General features: G+C 40.8%; 1 protein-coding gene across 14 annotated transcripts in view; it reads left to right on the forward strand.

Annotated features, from left to right (window-relative positions):
• NCOR1 (nuclear receptor corepressor 1) overlaps positions 1 to 16,397 on the forward strand; it is a 198,390-nt gene that overhangs the window by 31,256 nt on the left and 150,737 nt on the right. The window lies entirely within an intron of this gene.

Here is a 16,397-nt window from a genome sequence, read left to right on the forward strand (position 1 = left end):
CTATGGCGCATGCGCCATAGACAGCGGTGCCTGTCTTTCGGCAAACATCTCCTAAACCGTGTAGGTTTAGAAGATATTTCTTGGACCTACAGGTAAGCCTTAATCGTCAAAGTGTGTTGTAAGGGTTTACAACCACTTTAAATCTGCACATTTTATGCAGAATAATACCTGATAATCCTGTGTTCAGGGTTTTTTTTTATTTATATATAACACTCTGTCTTTGTCTTATTTTTCAATTATTACAAGTGTGTGTGTGTATGTATGTATGTATGTATATAGATATATATATATATCATATTTATATATTGCTGTCAGTTTGTGTGGCGCTTTATTTACAGTATATTGTAGATTCATGTCTGACCCTGCTTTCTAAGGTCCCTACCTCACATCAATATATACAAGGGCCAATTTAGAGCTGTACCAGCATGTCTTTAGAGTGTGGGAGGAAACTGGAGTACCTGGAGGAAACCCACAACAAGGACAGGAAGAACATGCAAACTCCATGCAGATAGTGTAGTTGGATTCAAACCAATGACTCTAGTGGTGAAAGGCAGAAGTGCTAATCACAAAACCACTTTGCTGCCCCCATCTTCCCCTTGTTCTCATGCATGGTCAGCCAATAAAACTCACAATGCAGACTACAAGTAGCTGCGCCAGCACGGGCATAGTCCACAGTTATCACCATCAGGAAACCCACCCTAAGAAATTATGTGCTTTTGTTGCTATGGAGTTTATGCAGAGAGAAAATGGCTGCAGATCAGCATCTCAGATATTCAAGAAAGGCTAAAAACCAGGGTGGATTTGATTTAAATTAAGGTGAATCAATTACTTTTAAATTTTTTTTTTTTTTTGTACGAGTACCGGTACTTCTTCCTTTTTTTTTTTTTTTTTTTTTTTTTTTTTTTTTAGTGCCAATGCCTACCGCGTATTAAATTAAATAGATTTTGGTTTTTAATTTTGCGTTTTTCAATGTGAAATGTGTAAATATGTTGGTGAATATTTTTGCACATATATATATTAACAAAGCAAATAATAAAACAAAACAAAGTTTTAATTGTTTATCGTTTATTAAATAGACGATAAAAAAAAAAATCTCAAGAAAATAATTAAATGGAGGCAAATAGGGAGTTAATTAAGGCTGATTAGAGTAAATGAAGGGTTATTGAGGGGTTTAAAGTGGTTGTAAACTCTCTCCCACAACCTTGTCCCATGTAAATCAGCATAAGAACACTGCTTATAGATATAGCCTTACTTGCTTAGTATTGTTATCCTTTTTGTTCTTTAGAATGACCTCACTGAGCATGCCCAGATCTCACCTGATTTACGGCACACTCTCTCTATGTGCTTATCTATCTGTTATCAGGACTTCCTACGGCACACCACTTAAATCCCAGGAGGCTGCAGAATAATTCAGAGCTTCCTCCTACACACCATGTGACATCACATGCAGTGTAAACCTGGCCATTACTGCAGTCTTATCAGCTAAAGCTGTTAAGACTGACACAGGCAAACATTAGACAATCGGCACAAGTAAATACTAAGAAATAAAACAAGTCGGCTATGAACAGGGAAGCAGGGTTGCCATTGAAACATTGGATTGAGAAGGAGGCTTGGTTAACAGTACAGGAAGTGCTCAATGTAAGGGCGGTAATACACTCCACTGTGGACTCAAAACAATACTCAAGATGGCGCCGCCTAACCCCTGGAAAGTTTTTTTAAAGTTTCTTTAAACACTAAGTAATATGCGATTTGGGCTGGCTATAGTTTGATAATTACTTATTATAATGGACTAAATGAAAAGAAGCATCAGAGTGGGAGAGTTTACTTCCTCTTTAACAGAGAAACATGTGTTTATCCCTTTGATCTGCAGATGAAGAAACGGAAAGATACAAAAAGAAACTGTTTCTTTTTATTTTAGTGTTTCAGTGGCTGAGCAATGTTGTTAATAAACATTGCCAGCTGCTTTTTTTTTTTTTTTTTTTTTTTTTCACAGCTCCAATTACCAGACTTCTTTAACACTTTAGCTGTCAACAGGGAAGACCCACTGACAGCTCAAAGAACCGAGCCTGAAAATATCGGTTTCAGGTATCAGTGCATTTGCATGAGTACCAATATTTGTGCAAAAACTCGTTATCAGCATCGATACTAGTATCAGTGCAACCCTTACAGCAACGGTCATCTATGTCTTGCAGCAGCTCCTCCTCTGACCCGCTGTTGACTCATCGACAGTCCCATTAACTTTAATTTAGAAATTCAATCCAAAGAAAGTTGTTGCCAACATCCCAAGTATAGATACCATAAGTAAAGTTAGCCCCCCAATGTAGAGATGGGGACTTTAACGGCAAATCAGTACATAGTTACAAGATTGTTTATTGAAAATTTTAAAAATTTGTGCATACATCACCATAAAATAACACAAGCTGGTTGTATAGTAGTTGTGAGGAGACAACTACTATACAACCAGCTTTTGTAATCTTATTTTATTGTATGGTAATGTATGCACCAATTTTTAAAATTGGCTCCTTCCCTGTCAGGTGCCCAAGCCTCTTATGTGACATCGGCTGACAGCGGGCTAAAGCTGAGTCTAGGTCCAACAAAGGCAAAAGTGCGTGCAGTCCTGTGACCCAGAAGAGAAGTATGGCCAAAAAAAGCTTTGACTGTACTTCTTTTTAATTTAGTTTACTTAGTATTGATTTCATTTGACTACATGGGGTCCCCGACTTACGAACGCTTGACTTACGAACCACTCCTACTTACTTACAGGGTGCTGCGGGACCCTCTGACATTCTGTGCGGACGATCTGCCGTTCTGCGCATGCGAGGCCAGATGGAGCCTTGTAAAATGTCAAATGTCCATAATTTGCCACGCATGCGCAGAACGGCATTCGACAGAACATCGGAAATGCCTGTAATTGTCGCTCTGAGCATGCTCAGCAGACTTGCCAACATTTCCAGATTACAAATGGGAGAAAAGTCCCTAACGGGTTCGTAACCCGGGGACCCCCTGTATTTGGGTCTGTTGTAATAAAAAAAAAAAAATTTAATAAGTAATGTGCAGAACTCATCTTTTTTGTTCTAAAAAAAAAAAAAAAAAATTTTTTCCCCCTCAAAGAAATGTTCTTGATGACTGTTACAACCTAAAAAAAAAAAAAAGCTGCATTTCAGGTATTGCATCATTACTTTGGTCCAACTGTAAGTATACCTGTCTGATAACTGGCCAATCCCTGTGGAAGTGGGGAATCTGTGTAGTAGCTGCCACTAGTACAGTGAGCCTTGCATTTTTCTCATTGGATACATGCTATTATGTCAATGGACAAGGTGAAGAGTGTGACTTCATCGCTCCATCTCTCCACCTCGTCCAAACAAAGAACACTTTGCATCCAATGGCACGATCCAAAGTTTTCTCTGAATGGCGCACGTGTCAAGTGAGCAAGCCCCCTGTGTTCACTGTGCAGCAGGGTAGTCACTTGGCTTTGGGTTCCTGAAGATGGCAAGGATCACTATAGTAGTGGTACTACATTGATTCTCCAGTTCTATGTGGGTCAGCCAGATATGGAATATATATAATTACATTTGGTCCAAGCTAGACCAATGTAACTATGCCAAAAAAACTAGAAAATCCATACTTTGTATTCAGTAGTATTTGTGTTTGTTAACAAAAAAAAAAAATTCGCCAGACTGCTGGCACACTGACTGGTGGCAACATATCTTGTAATGTCTCCCGTAAGTAGAGGAAGTGTAAATGTAAAAGCTGGGACTTGAAATGAAACGCATCCCCTGAGAAGGTCTGCTTATATCTGTTGTTCATCTTTCCTGGTTCTATAGAATCCTCCAAACCACCTCCTTCCCAATTATACTTATCCTGAGCTTTACCATCTCTCCCCCCCCCCCCTTTTTTTTTTTTTACTTTTACACCAGCCGTAAGTATAATTTCACTTAAAATATCTTCAGGGAAAAAAAAACCCCATTAAAATCTTGTGAAATGGCAGAGCACCTCTGGAATCAAATTCCATGCATTTTGCTCTTTCTGATTTTATTTCCTTTTAGTTCTTTCTTTTAAAACCAAATAAAATGTATCCTGTGTTTGCTAAGGAGTTTATGAGCTTTTTGTATATTATTGATGTGACATGGATGGAGCATCTGATAATAAAATAAAGATGAAAACCTGCTACGCACTATCAGTTCTTTTTTTTTTTTTTTCGTTCAACCCAGAGGGCAGAACAAAAAAAAAATACTGAAGAGCTCGAGGTCAGCTCACTGTACTGACTATGCAATGTTAGTACAGTGATCTCCCCACTTGGCTATTGTGTTTTGACAGGGGAACTGCTCCCCAGCAGAACACACTGGTCCGTGCATACAGCCTTTGGCTGCATGCTCTGATCAGATGCTGGTTTTCCAGCGTGCACGTGCAACCCACTTCTGTCGGACAGGCTGGTGTACACATGGGCTGAGGGTCGGCTGGTTTCTTTTGATGTGTACCAGGCTTAAATGGTTTATTCAGTTTGTCACATTCATTAAAATAACATCTTTATGTAACATTTGGAGACATTTTAATATTTGCTGTCCTTAACCTAGATTACTACACCACTTTACAGGCCATAGTATACTGGACTTGAGATTGATTATAGGAATGATTAATTAGTATGATGGGTGCCTTCCCTTCTTGGTTATGAAATGAAGCAATAGGGGGTGTTGCATTGGAAAGACACATTGTGCCTGCTGAGGCCATTCATTCTGCTTTAGTGCTCATCCTGCTATGAATGAGTTTGCTGGATGTGATTCCGGCCAAGTTACATAACGAGGATTTATTTAAAGAACTCTTTATTGTCATGGGACAACACAGCTGTAGCATTTTGAGCAAATACAGATAATAAGGTTAACTTTAGGATTGTTAGTTTCTTTTTTTGTAACCTGCCAGCAGAGTAGTTTTCCCTTTTCATGAAGGAATAAGTGTTTTTATGCTCCCTTTGTGAGTAGTTTTCACTTTTGACTTATCAAATGGTTTACCAAATACTGCACTTCGAGTCTCTGTTTCTTTTCCTTTGTTGCATTGCAGAGATTGCTTCTAGCTCTTCATACTGGCTGCCCTTAGTGCTGGTACATGGATTCCTCTCCCTCTTCATCTTAGAGACTGTTGCTATGGACTTTGTCCATCCTATTGAGAGACTTTTAATCACATTTGATTTGTATATACCTCGAGGGTCAACGAGCGCTGAGTTTTTTTTTTTTTTTGTCTGAAGGGTTGTGTTCTTGGGGGTGGGGGTGCTCAAAGATATTAAACACACACGTTTATAGAAAGATTTAAAATATGATATTTTTACAACTGTCATAATTGTAATTTATTGTGCTGGCTTCTTCTTCCCTGTTCAATCACAGGTTGGTGCCCTAGCAGTCTTACTTTACTGCAGGGGCGGTGAAATTGCCAACCTGGTTATGTTGTTTGGCAGAGACTAGTTAAAACACAATTAAAGAAGGATTCCACCCAAAAAAAAATATTAAAAGCCAGCAGCTATAAATACTACAGCTGCTGACTTTTAATAAATGGACACTCGCCTGTCCCGGGTTCCAGCGATGCCGAGGCCGATCGATCGCTCGGCTCTCGGCTGCTGTAGTCCCTATTCTAGGTGAGGGAATCAGGAAGTGAAGCGAATCGGCTTCACTTCCCGGTTCCCTACTGCGCATGCGCGAGCCGCGCCGCGCAATAGGAATTCTCAGCGCTGTCACTGGGACCCGTGTGTGTCCCAGCAGACAGCGCGGCAGGGCAGGAAATGGCGTAGACTCCCACGGGAGTCTATGCCCGGAAGTGGGTGAAAATACCTGTCTTTGACAGGTATCTCCACCCCCCTCCCCCCTGAAAGGTGTCAATTGTGACACCGGAGGGGGGGAGGGATCCGATCAGCGGAGGTTCCACTTTAGGGTGGAATCACGCTTTAAATCCTTTGGCAGAGAAGATCACTTGTCTATCATATGTATTTTAGATGTGTTTATCATTTTCCCTGGATTCCAGCTTTTAAAAGCAGTGTGAATTTTGTTGCCATGTGATATTTAAAGTGTTACTAAACCCACAACAGTAAAGCATGCTTGTTATACTCACTGTGGGACCTAAGGGGTTAATTCTCTGCATTGCGTACAAAAGCTGCTTGATCCTGTCCTCTCTGACCTTCACCTATTTCCACTGTCCCCGATCTATCTCTTGATAAGACAGAGCCTTTGGAGTCACACTGCACATGCTCAGTTTGGGGTGTGTTGCTAGAGTGGTGCATGTGTCCAGAGACAAGTTCAGGGGTCCTGCATCCTCATAGGACAGTCGGAGGAGAATGAATACTTCTGCAAGCTTTAACCAGACACTGAAAAACAAAAATCACAGTACTCCTATATACTGCTGATGAGTAAAGGTGTTTAGCAGTTTATAGTTACTAAAATAATTGCATTTCCATGTTCTGTGTACTGTGGAAGACCAGATATATTGAATGCAGGCTCCTGGATTTAGTAACACTTTAAGGCCCAGTTCATACCTGAGCGATTTTTCTGCCTGAAGTTTGTCGCTCTAAACACTCAACAAGCCAAATCCCATTCATATCAATGGCCCCTGTTCACATTATTATTATTATTATTATTATTATTATTATTATTGTTATTATTATTCAGGTTTTATATAGCGCCAACTGTTTGTTCAGTGCTTTACAACATGAGGGCAGACATTACAGTTACATTAAAATTTGGTACAAGAGGAATCAGAGGGCCCTGCTCGTTGGAGCTTACAATCTAAAAAATCTGAGCGTTCTGTCGCCTGAAGCAAAATGCCTGTCACTCAAAGTACATCAACTTCTTTTGGGCAGATTACAAGCGTTTTTAGCCCCATAGACTTCAATAGAAGCGCCTGAAAACATGTGACTTGAGCGTTTTGTCACCCATTTTCTTCTCAAAACAGCAGCTCTCCACCTCTTCTCTTCGTAGTTCTTTCTATTGGCTAAACAAAAACACCTGAAGCTGTAAAATGCTTGTTATACATTTCCAAACATGCTCAAAAACTGTTAAATAAAAACATTACTGAAAGTTGCCCTACTCGGGTGTGAACAGAGCCTGAGGCTTTATTAACACCTGAGCGTTTCAAAGTCGCGCGATTTTACAGTGTTTTTACTGCGATTTTGTTCAGGTCACCAATGTAAAAGGCATAAACGCCTGTAATCTGCCCCAAAGAAGCTCATGTTCTTTTTTGAGCTTGGGTTGTTTTTCAGGCGTTTTTTCAGGTGATGAAAAGCTCAGATGTGAACAGATGCCATTGAAATTATTGGGGTTTTGCTTGTTGGGTGTTTTTTTTTTTTTTGTTTTTTTTTTCTCTGCCTTTTTTTTTTTCCAGCCGTTTTACAAGCGTTTTATGAGCTGAAAACGCTTGGGTGTGAATGCAGCCTTAAAGATAAGTGCAGGCAGTACACAAAATTCAGTTTCTTATCGTGCATCACGGGACAAAGAGCCATAGTAGTTACTATGTGGGTTATAGGCCACCTTCAGGTGATGGACACTGGCACACCCTAAATTAAAAAGTGCACTCCCTATAGAACCCCTCCCACTGGTGGGAGTACCTCAGTTTTTTTTTTTTTTTTTTTTTTTTTTTTTCCCCCTAGTGTCTAAGGTGTTGGTCACAAGTAAAGATGTGCTGTGCGGAGCTCCTCTGGAGCAATCCTTGTTGGGGCTAGCAATGCAGCCGGATCCAATGGTACCCAGGCTGACCCATTTTAGATCTCAAAGATCTAAACCATTTTTTTTTTTTTTTTTTTTTAATATAGCTCTTTTCACATTGAGTCAATCCGATCAGTAGTCTCCATCCTACAAGGAGGAGAACTTCTGGCATCAATCGATATCAAGGATGCCTTTCTCCATGTGCTGATCTTTCCCGCTCACCAGAAATTTCTATGCTTCAAGGTAGAAAATCTTAATTTTCAGTTTGTAGCTCTGCCTTCGGTCTAGCTACTGCACCTCGAGTGTTACAAAGATCCTGGCTCCTCCATTAACAAGGTTAGGGGCTCAAGATATGATACTAGCCTACTTAGACCATCTACTCTTGATGGCTCAATCAGTAGCCTGCCTAAAACCAATGTTTGGTTACCACAGTCGGCTACCTGGAATACCTAGTTTGGATTCTCAACCTAGAAAAATCTTCCTTAGAACCATCAAGTAGATTGCAGTACTTCGTCCTGATCATAGATACAGCTCAGAAGAGGGTGTTTTTGCCTCAGGAAAGGATCAGTTCCATAAGGGAACTGATTCAGTTCATCAAAACAAAGAAGAATCCTATTCGACTTTGCATGAAATTGTTGGGAAAGATGGTGGTTTCTTTCAAAGCCATTTCTTATGTGCAGTTTCATTCAAGACTGCTGCAAAACAGTATCCTGTCAACTTGGAACCAGAAGGTCCAAGCTCTGGACTTACCAATGCGTTTATCCCCCCAAAGTGCGTCAGAGCCTCCATTGGTGGTTGGTATCTAAGAATCTTCAAAAAGGAAAAACTTTTCTACTAGTTATCTGGAAGGTGGTAACCAATGCCAGACTTCTGGGCTGGGGAGGAGTCCTGGAAGATGCGTCTGTACAAGGAAAATGGTCCAAATCAGAGATGACCTTGCCCATCAATATTCTAGAGATTCAGGCAGTACGCCTGGATGCTCAGACTATGGAATTGTCCTGTCAGGATCCAATCCGACATTGTCACAGCTGTGGCCTATCAATCACCAAGTGGGCACGAGAAGTTGTGGAGCCCAGAGAGGTGAATCGTATTCTATCTTGGGAAACAACATTCCTTGCCTATCAGCAATTTTCATTCCAGGGATAGGGAATTGCCAGGTGGACTACTTGAGTCGCCAACAATTATTCCCGGGAGAATGGTCCCTTCAACTTGACATTTTTCTGTCAATATGCCAAAAATGGAGAGTTCCGGACATACGGAACATATGCCTTTTGGTTTTTCCGTGGGATCAGTTTTTCACTAATCTATGCATTCCCTCCCTGTTCTGCTGCTTCCGCGCCTTCTCGCAGGATCAAGCAAGAAGGGAAGGAGGTGATTCTTGTGGCACCTGAGATCTTGGTTTGCAGAGATCATAAAAATGTCGATAGGGACACTTGGACCATACCGTTATGGCCAGACCTTCTCTCGCAAGGTCCAGTATTCCATCCTGCCTTACAAACTCTAAATTTAGCGGTTTGGCTATTGAGACCCACATTCTAAAAGATCGTGGGCTGTTAGCTTCAGTAGTTTCTACTTGGTTAATGCTAGGCAGCTGGCCTCCAGAGTCATACTATAGAATCTGGAAGGCATATGTCTCCTGGTGTGAATCCAGGGGTTGGCACCCCAGGGAATATGTTATAGGTAGGATCCTTGAATTCGCCTACAGATAGGATTAGAAAGGAAGCTGACCTTGAGTACTGTCAAGGCCAGATGTCGGCTTTATCTGTGTTTTTTTTTTTTTTTTTCCAGTAACCACTTGCTTCACACTCTCTGGTTCATAACTTTATTCAGGGGGTAACGTGGATGAATACTCCAGTCAGGTCACCCCTGAACCCTCGGGACTTAAATTTAGTCCTGTCAGCTTTACAGAAGCAGCCCTTTGAGCCTTTACGAGATATTTTCCCTTGGTCCTTTTGACGAGGAAAAATAATTTTCTTGGTGTCATATCTTTTGCAGGAAGAGTATCAGAATTTGCTGCTCTTTCTTGTAATGAGCCATATTAGTTTATAAGGATGAGGTTGTATGGCTGCCTTGTCCAGAATTCCCACCAAAGGTAGTATCGTTTTGTTTTCATTTAAAACAGGATATTGTTCTGCCTTAATTTTTTCCAGAACCTTGTTCTGTGGAAGGAAGATCACTACCTTCTCTTGATGTGGTGAGAGCGGTCAAAGTTTATTGAAAGTGTCCGCTCAGATTCATGAAACAGATGTGTTTTTTTTTGTGTTGCCAGATGGTCCTAAAAGAGGGCAGGCAGCGTCGAAATCTACTATTTCTAAATTGATTCGTCAAGTGATTGTTCATATTAAAGTGCACTTCCCCAGGACTGTTCGTGCTTCTTGGGCAATGCATCACCAAGCCTCCATGGCTCAGATCTGCAAGGCTACAACTTTGTCTTCAGTCCATACATTTACCAGATTCTATCAAGTAGATGTAAAAGGTCATGAGGATATCACCTTTGGGCACAGTGTACTGGCTGCAGTATGATTCCTCTAGTCTCTTGGTGCCCTGCTTTTGTTGTCTCTCTACCTTCTGTTGGCATTGCTATGGGACATCCCACATAGTAACTACTATGGCCCTGTGTCCCGTCATGTACGATAAGAAAATGTTTTTTTTTTTATTATAACAGCTTACCTGTAAAATACTTTTCTTTGAAGTACATCATGGATACAGAGGTCCCTCCCTTCTTTGGTATACAAGTGTATTGCTTTGCTACAAAATTGAGGTACTCCCACCAGTGGGAGGGGTTCTATAGGGAGTGCACTTTTTATTTTAGGGTGCGCCAGTGTCCATCGCCTGAAGGTGGCCTATAACCCACATAGTAACTACTATGGCTCTGTGTCCTGTGATGTACTTCAAAGAAAAGGATTTTATAAGTAAGCTGTTATAAAAATCCTATTATGTGTGCAATTAGAAAAGCTATTTTTCTGTGTGTGTTTCTATGAACTTATTTGAGAAAAGTCTGGGCGGATCAAAATTTTTAAAAGCGAAGGTTATCCTGGTGAAAAAGCAATGTCAAAAAAATAAATGGGTCCTGAACTGAAATTATATGCAAATACTAGCACATTACGCCTTTTTTACTTTTTGCAGGTCAGAAAAAGAAAAATGGGCTTCTACTTCCTCTTTAACCCCTTCGCTCTGATCAACATGCTTCTTTATTTTTTATTTTTTTTAATCAAATTTTGTTTTCAAGATCCTTCTTTTGAGACCCATTGAAATCATCATAGGGTCTTACTGCTTGTCTTTTGATCTATAGTAAGTTTGAGTTTGGTGGGAGGGGTAGCAGGCTCTTATAAGCATCACAGCGTCCTGCCTTATGTGTTACATGGAAGAACACATCCCCAGTATCCTGTTAGACCTGTATGTTCTTACCTGCTGGGGGGTCCAGACTTTACTTGTGCAATCTGCTTATCTGTTTAATTACAGTTGTTTTTGTTTCAGTGTGCATTGCTTTTTCCAAAAGGGATGAAGAAAGGTTAGAACTGCTGCAGCTTGTGGTTAAGATATTTTTTTTTTACACTATTAAGAACACATAACTGTAAATTGAACAGATCCTTGTTCCAGTATGCTGCTAGAGCAGCTCAAAGCCTCACAGGTTGGGGGGCGCATGCACCCAGGCATGTGTGGCCCACAGAGATATGCCACCGAGCCTGATTGAGATCTGAGAGTTGGCGATTGTGAAGGGACAGGGGTAGTCCCCGTCTGAACAAACTAAGGAATGTGTTAAGGGTATAGAGACTAAAGCTGGCCATAGATGGATTCAAATTTCGCAAGGACCAGCCAAATGTTGATCCATTCATGTACTTTTCCCACTAGAGTTAAGTCGATTGATCTATCTTCTTCTCTCAAATGGCGATGTTGGAAAATATTTGTTGGATCAATGCTGCAGTGCAGACCAGTGTATTCCGACAGTGGAGGAGTCCCTACTGTCAGAATACAATAGTGCAGCAGAGAGGATTCCTCCACCAACCTCCATTTGTGTGGAATCTGTTCCTTTCTTTTTATTTTTATGGTCAGCCAGCTTAAAAAAAGCTCCATCTATGACCAGCTTAAAGCGGAGGTTCACCCTAAAGTGGAGCTTCCGCTCATTGGAATCCTCCCCCCCCCCCTCCGGTGCCACAATTGGCACCTTTCAGGGGGGAGGGGGGTGCAGGTATCTGTACAGTACAGGTATCTGCACCCACTTCCGGGATAGCTCTCTGCGGAAAGGGGTGTAGATTACACCCCTTTCCGAAAGTCCCCCGCTGCCTGCTGGGAAACACACGGATCCCAGAGGCAGCGGGTCCATCCTTATTGCGCAGCGCGACTCGCGCATGCGCAGTAGGGAACCGGGAAATGAAGCCAAAAGGCTCCACTTCCTGATTCCCATACTCAAGATGGCGGCGGCAGGATCCGAGAGACGATCTAGAGATCGGCTTCGGGTGCCGATATCGTGGGCGCGCTGGACAGGTAAGTGTCACTATATATATTAAAAGTCAGCAGCTGCAGTATTTGTAGCTGCTGGCTTTTAAAAAAAAAAAAAAACGCGGAGTCCCGCTTTAAGGCAGCTCTGGAGAAAAAGGCAGCTGTGTGACAAAATAGTCAGGAGGGTGAAATACGTTTGTGGTCAAGTTATGCTAATAAACCCTGCGTGGGCAGAACACTGTTACTTTGACATTTTGGATGTATAATAGTGGGCAAAAAAATCTACAAAGCCTTCTGCTGAGTTGGAGTCCATTGGAAGCTTTTATTTGCAAGTATCCAGTATAATATTAAGAGCAATGCAGTGTGAGCACTACTGCGAAATGTTTCATCATATCAAGAACACACAAAGTTGCTGTGTGCTCTATACTGCTGCCAATTTTATATATGACTGTAACTCAGGGGTTGACAAATTTGCTTGGAATCTAGGAGCCAGCTAAAAAAGTTAGGAGCCAGGTCCGTGACAGCGATCTGGACCTGTCCCTGGCCTGACATGGAGACGAGTGAGGGAAAGATAGCGCGCGCCCCCCCCCCCCCCATAGCTCTTAGAGGGACATTTTTATTTTTTTTATTTTTTTTCAAATGACGATTTGTTTTTAAATTGCATTTTAGTGTACTTATGAGATGTGAGGTCTCTCTGACTCCAGATCTCATATATAAGAGGACCTGTCATGCTTTTTTCTATTACAAGGGATTTTTACATTCTTTGTAATAGGAATAAAAGTGACACACCTTTTAAAAAAAAAAAAAAAAAAAAAACCGTGAAAAAAATAAAAATAAAAGTTAAAATAAGGAAAAAAAATGCGCCCTGTCCCGCCAAGCTTGCGTGCAGAAGCGAACGCATATATGAAAGTGATGTTCAAACCACACATGTGAGGTATCACTGCGATCGGCAGAGTAAGAGCAATGATTCTAGCCCTAGACCTTCTCTGTAACTCAAAACGTGCAACCTGTAGAATTTTTTTTAAACGTTGTCTATGGAGATTTTAAAGGGTAAAAGTTTGTCGCCATTCCATGAGCGGGCGCAATTTTGAAGCATGACATGTTGGGTATCCATTTACTCGGCGTAACATTATCTTTCACAATATAAAAAAAAATTGGGCTAACTTTACTGTTGTCTTATTTTTTTTTTTTATTAAATAAATTATTTTTCCCCAAAAAAAGTGCGCTTGTAAGTCCGCTGTGCAAAAATGGTGTGACAGACATTATTGCAACGACCACCATTTTACTCTCTAGGGTGTTAGAATAAAAAAAAAAAAGTGTATGTATGTTATAATGTTTAGGGGTTCTAAGTAAATGGAAGGAGATGGCTCCATTAGCATTGCTGGTTGTAATTCCAACGGCCACCACAAGAGGGCGCCAAATTCCAGAAGGGAATAGGATCACAGAAGGCCTCAAAGCCGGGGGCTCAATTACCGGCCGTCGGCGGCGCGGCCCGACGATCATGCCGGGGCGGGGGTCCAAGGAAACGGGATACCCCCAGCTGTGCTGCCCCTGGCGCCAGGTCGCTAATTCTAGTCGCCAATGCGACCTGGCGCCCGGGTTTTGTCGAGCCCTGCTGTAACTGGCAATTTATGTTTAGAAGGTCTTAAAGTGGAACTTCAGTCATTTTTTTTTTTTTTTTTCAACTTTCCATCTATTAAATCTTCTGCTCTTGTTTTTTTTCTTTGGAGAGAAACTTTTTTTTCTGACGGTTAATATCTTATACTGCCCACTTCATGTTTCTTGTCTGGCAGAAAGTCTAGGCTTATGACATGCCCAGCGCACGCTCTCTCTCGTGAGTTTGCCAGGAAGGGAGGGGGTTGAGTCATAAGAGGGCCAATGAGAGCTGCAGAGCGGGAGGAGTGTGTCTGTGTAAATCCAGGAAGTGAACAGACAGCTTCAGCTGCCCACAGTTAAAATGGATGCAACCAGACTCGGTGGAGTGAAATATCTGCAGCCTATTTGGCAAGTACAGAATCGCAGTATATATAAAATGAATATACAAAGTGTTTGGAGGGAAGCTTCAGAATGGCAAAGATGTTTTTATTACAAATGATGTGAGCAGACTGCAGTTCCTATTTAAGTATAAGGAACAGCGATTGTACAATCTGGAAGTGACATCATTTATCTGAGTTGTTGTTTTTTTTTTTACTTTTTTTTCTCTCTCTTGTTTAGTGGGAACGTGTGTGTGTGTGTGTGTGTATGTATGTATGTATGTATGTATGTATGTGTATATATATATATATATATATATATATATATATATATATATATATATATATATATATATATATATATATATATATATATATATATATATATATATATATATATATATATATATATATATATACATGTGTATATATATATATATATATATATATATATAAAACCATTTTTATTGAAGGAGGAAAAAACTATTTAAAGCACAACTTTGAATGAAAAATAGAACTTAATGTCTTCAGTAATCACTACATTGTCACATTGTTCTGGAACTTTTATAGATGGGCAACTCCTATCTTCATATTGATGAGTGGTTCCAAATGAATAACTACTGCAGTAGGGAACAGACATAGTCAGCATCTTTCCAAATAACTGTTCTGTTTGGCGGAATTTAAAGTCTTTTATACACATGATTACGTAGGTATCACATTAATATTAAAATTTGTGCTTTTATGGTAACAAGGGATGTTCTATAGGCAGGCTAAATTCTAATCATGACTCGAAACAATGCAAACATATTTAAAACATTATCATAAATCACAACCATATCCTAAAAAAGATCCATCAGGCTGTGTTCACACTGATACGACATATGCTCCGCTTTTGGGAGCTCATGAGGGTTGTAAATCCAACGATTCTCTGAGAGTCTTAACTGGCCTGCATTACTTTGGTTGGTCCAACTTCAGACTATTTAATATCATTAAAGTCGGATCCTTGTGCTAACCATCCTAACTGTGACATCCAACATGGTGATTTCAGCAGCATTTAAAGGTATTTGACTGATAAAAACAATCCCAGTGTGACAAAGGGCAAGTCAGACTGGAGCAAAATCTTATCCTGTTCATTCAATTCAGATGGAAGTAGGACCGATGTTGCCGGATGACAGTTGCACAACAGTGGTGTCATACCAGTGTGAACCTGGCCTTAATGTTTTACATGCTGTTCAGTCCCATCCTGTAAAGGTATTGTGCCTAGGTCCAATCCTCAGCCCAACAGATACCAAGATTGCCTCTAAAATGACGTGTCTCAAGTTAATGCATTTAATTTATGCACAACTAAAAAATATTTAGCATTTTACTATTTTGTGGTGCTTGCCCGTTGCACAGTTCATTCAGTTTACATGAGTCGGTCATCTGAACTAGGGCGTTTTTTCTTTCATGGGAACAGAGAGGTGACGTGACATGAGCGCTAAATACTGCAGTCTGTGCAAACTCCTTTTTTAAATGTTCTCATTACTATAGGTAGCCTTGCACAACCCAGTTTTTTCCTCGTTCAGCCTTCATTCCAAAGGAGCAAAAATCGGTTGGTTCTCTCATCCTCGTGAACAGCTTGGATGGAGTAATCTCCACTGTTGACTATTGTACTCAGGCAGCCATGGCAGATGTAGCTGCTTTAATACAGTAAGGCTGCCAAACCGTGACTGCGTCTGATTTTTGAACCCACTTCTGTTGAACCAGGTAGTGCTTGCAAGTGCAACTAGGGCTCAAAATTCAACAGATTCCTGCAGAAACATGAAATATCTATGGCTGGCTTTGGCTGAAAATCAAATTTTATGTTTTTGGTCTATTGTTGGGTTGCAGTTATGTTTTTTGTGAATTTTCTTAAAACGGAATTCCGCCTGAAATATGACTTTTAAGATGAAAATACCCCTGGAATACTCATGCCTTCTGCAATGTAACATGCATGTAAGGTATGCTGTAAACTATGCCCAGTTTTCTATCTGTGCAGCATTGTTTTCTTACTCCAGTGTGGGCATCTGAAGCCACAGTGTCCTTTGTAGATTCCATGCATGTTGGCTATCCAACATGCACCTGCCAATTTCGCGCATGTGCGGTGCAATTTTGGTCACTTTGGCACGGCTCAGCCATGCCAAGCTGATCAAGATTTTCCATTGACTACCAACGTTAAATGTTACTGGAGCCATGCAATGCCAAGCTGTCCAAGATCTCAGAGGAGGCAATGCAAGCCTGGAAATGACATCCGCGGCCCGCTGTTGGAGGAAGTGAAATTATATAT

Source organism: Lithobates pipiens, unplaced genomic scaffold, assembly GCF_037356315.1.
Source record: "Lithobates pipiens isolate NorthernLeopardFrog02 unplaced genomic scaffold, aLitPip1_a1.2 Scaffold_16, whole genome shotgun sequence".
Taxonomy (NCBI): Eukaryota; Metazoa; Chordata; class Amphibia; order Anura; family Ranidae; genus Lithobates; species Lithobates pipiens.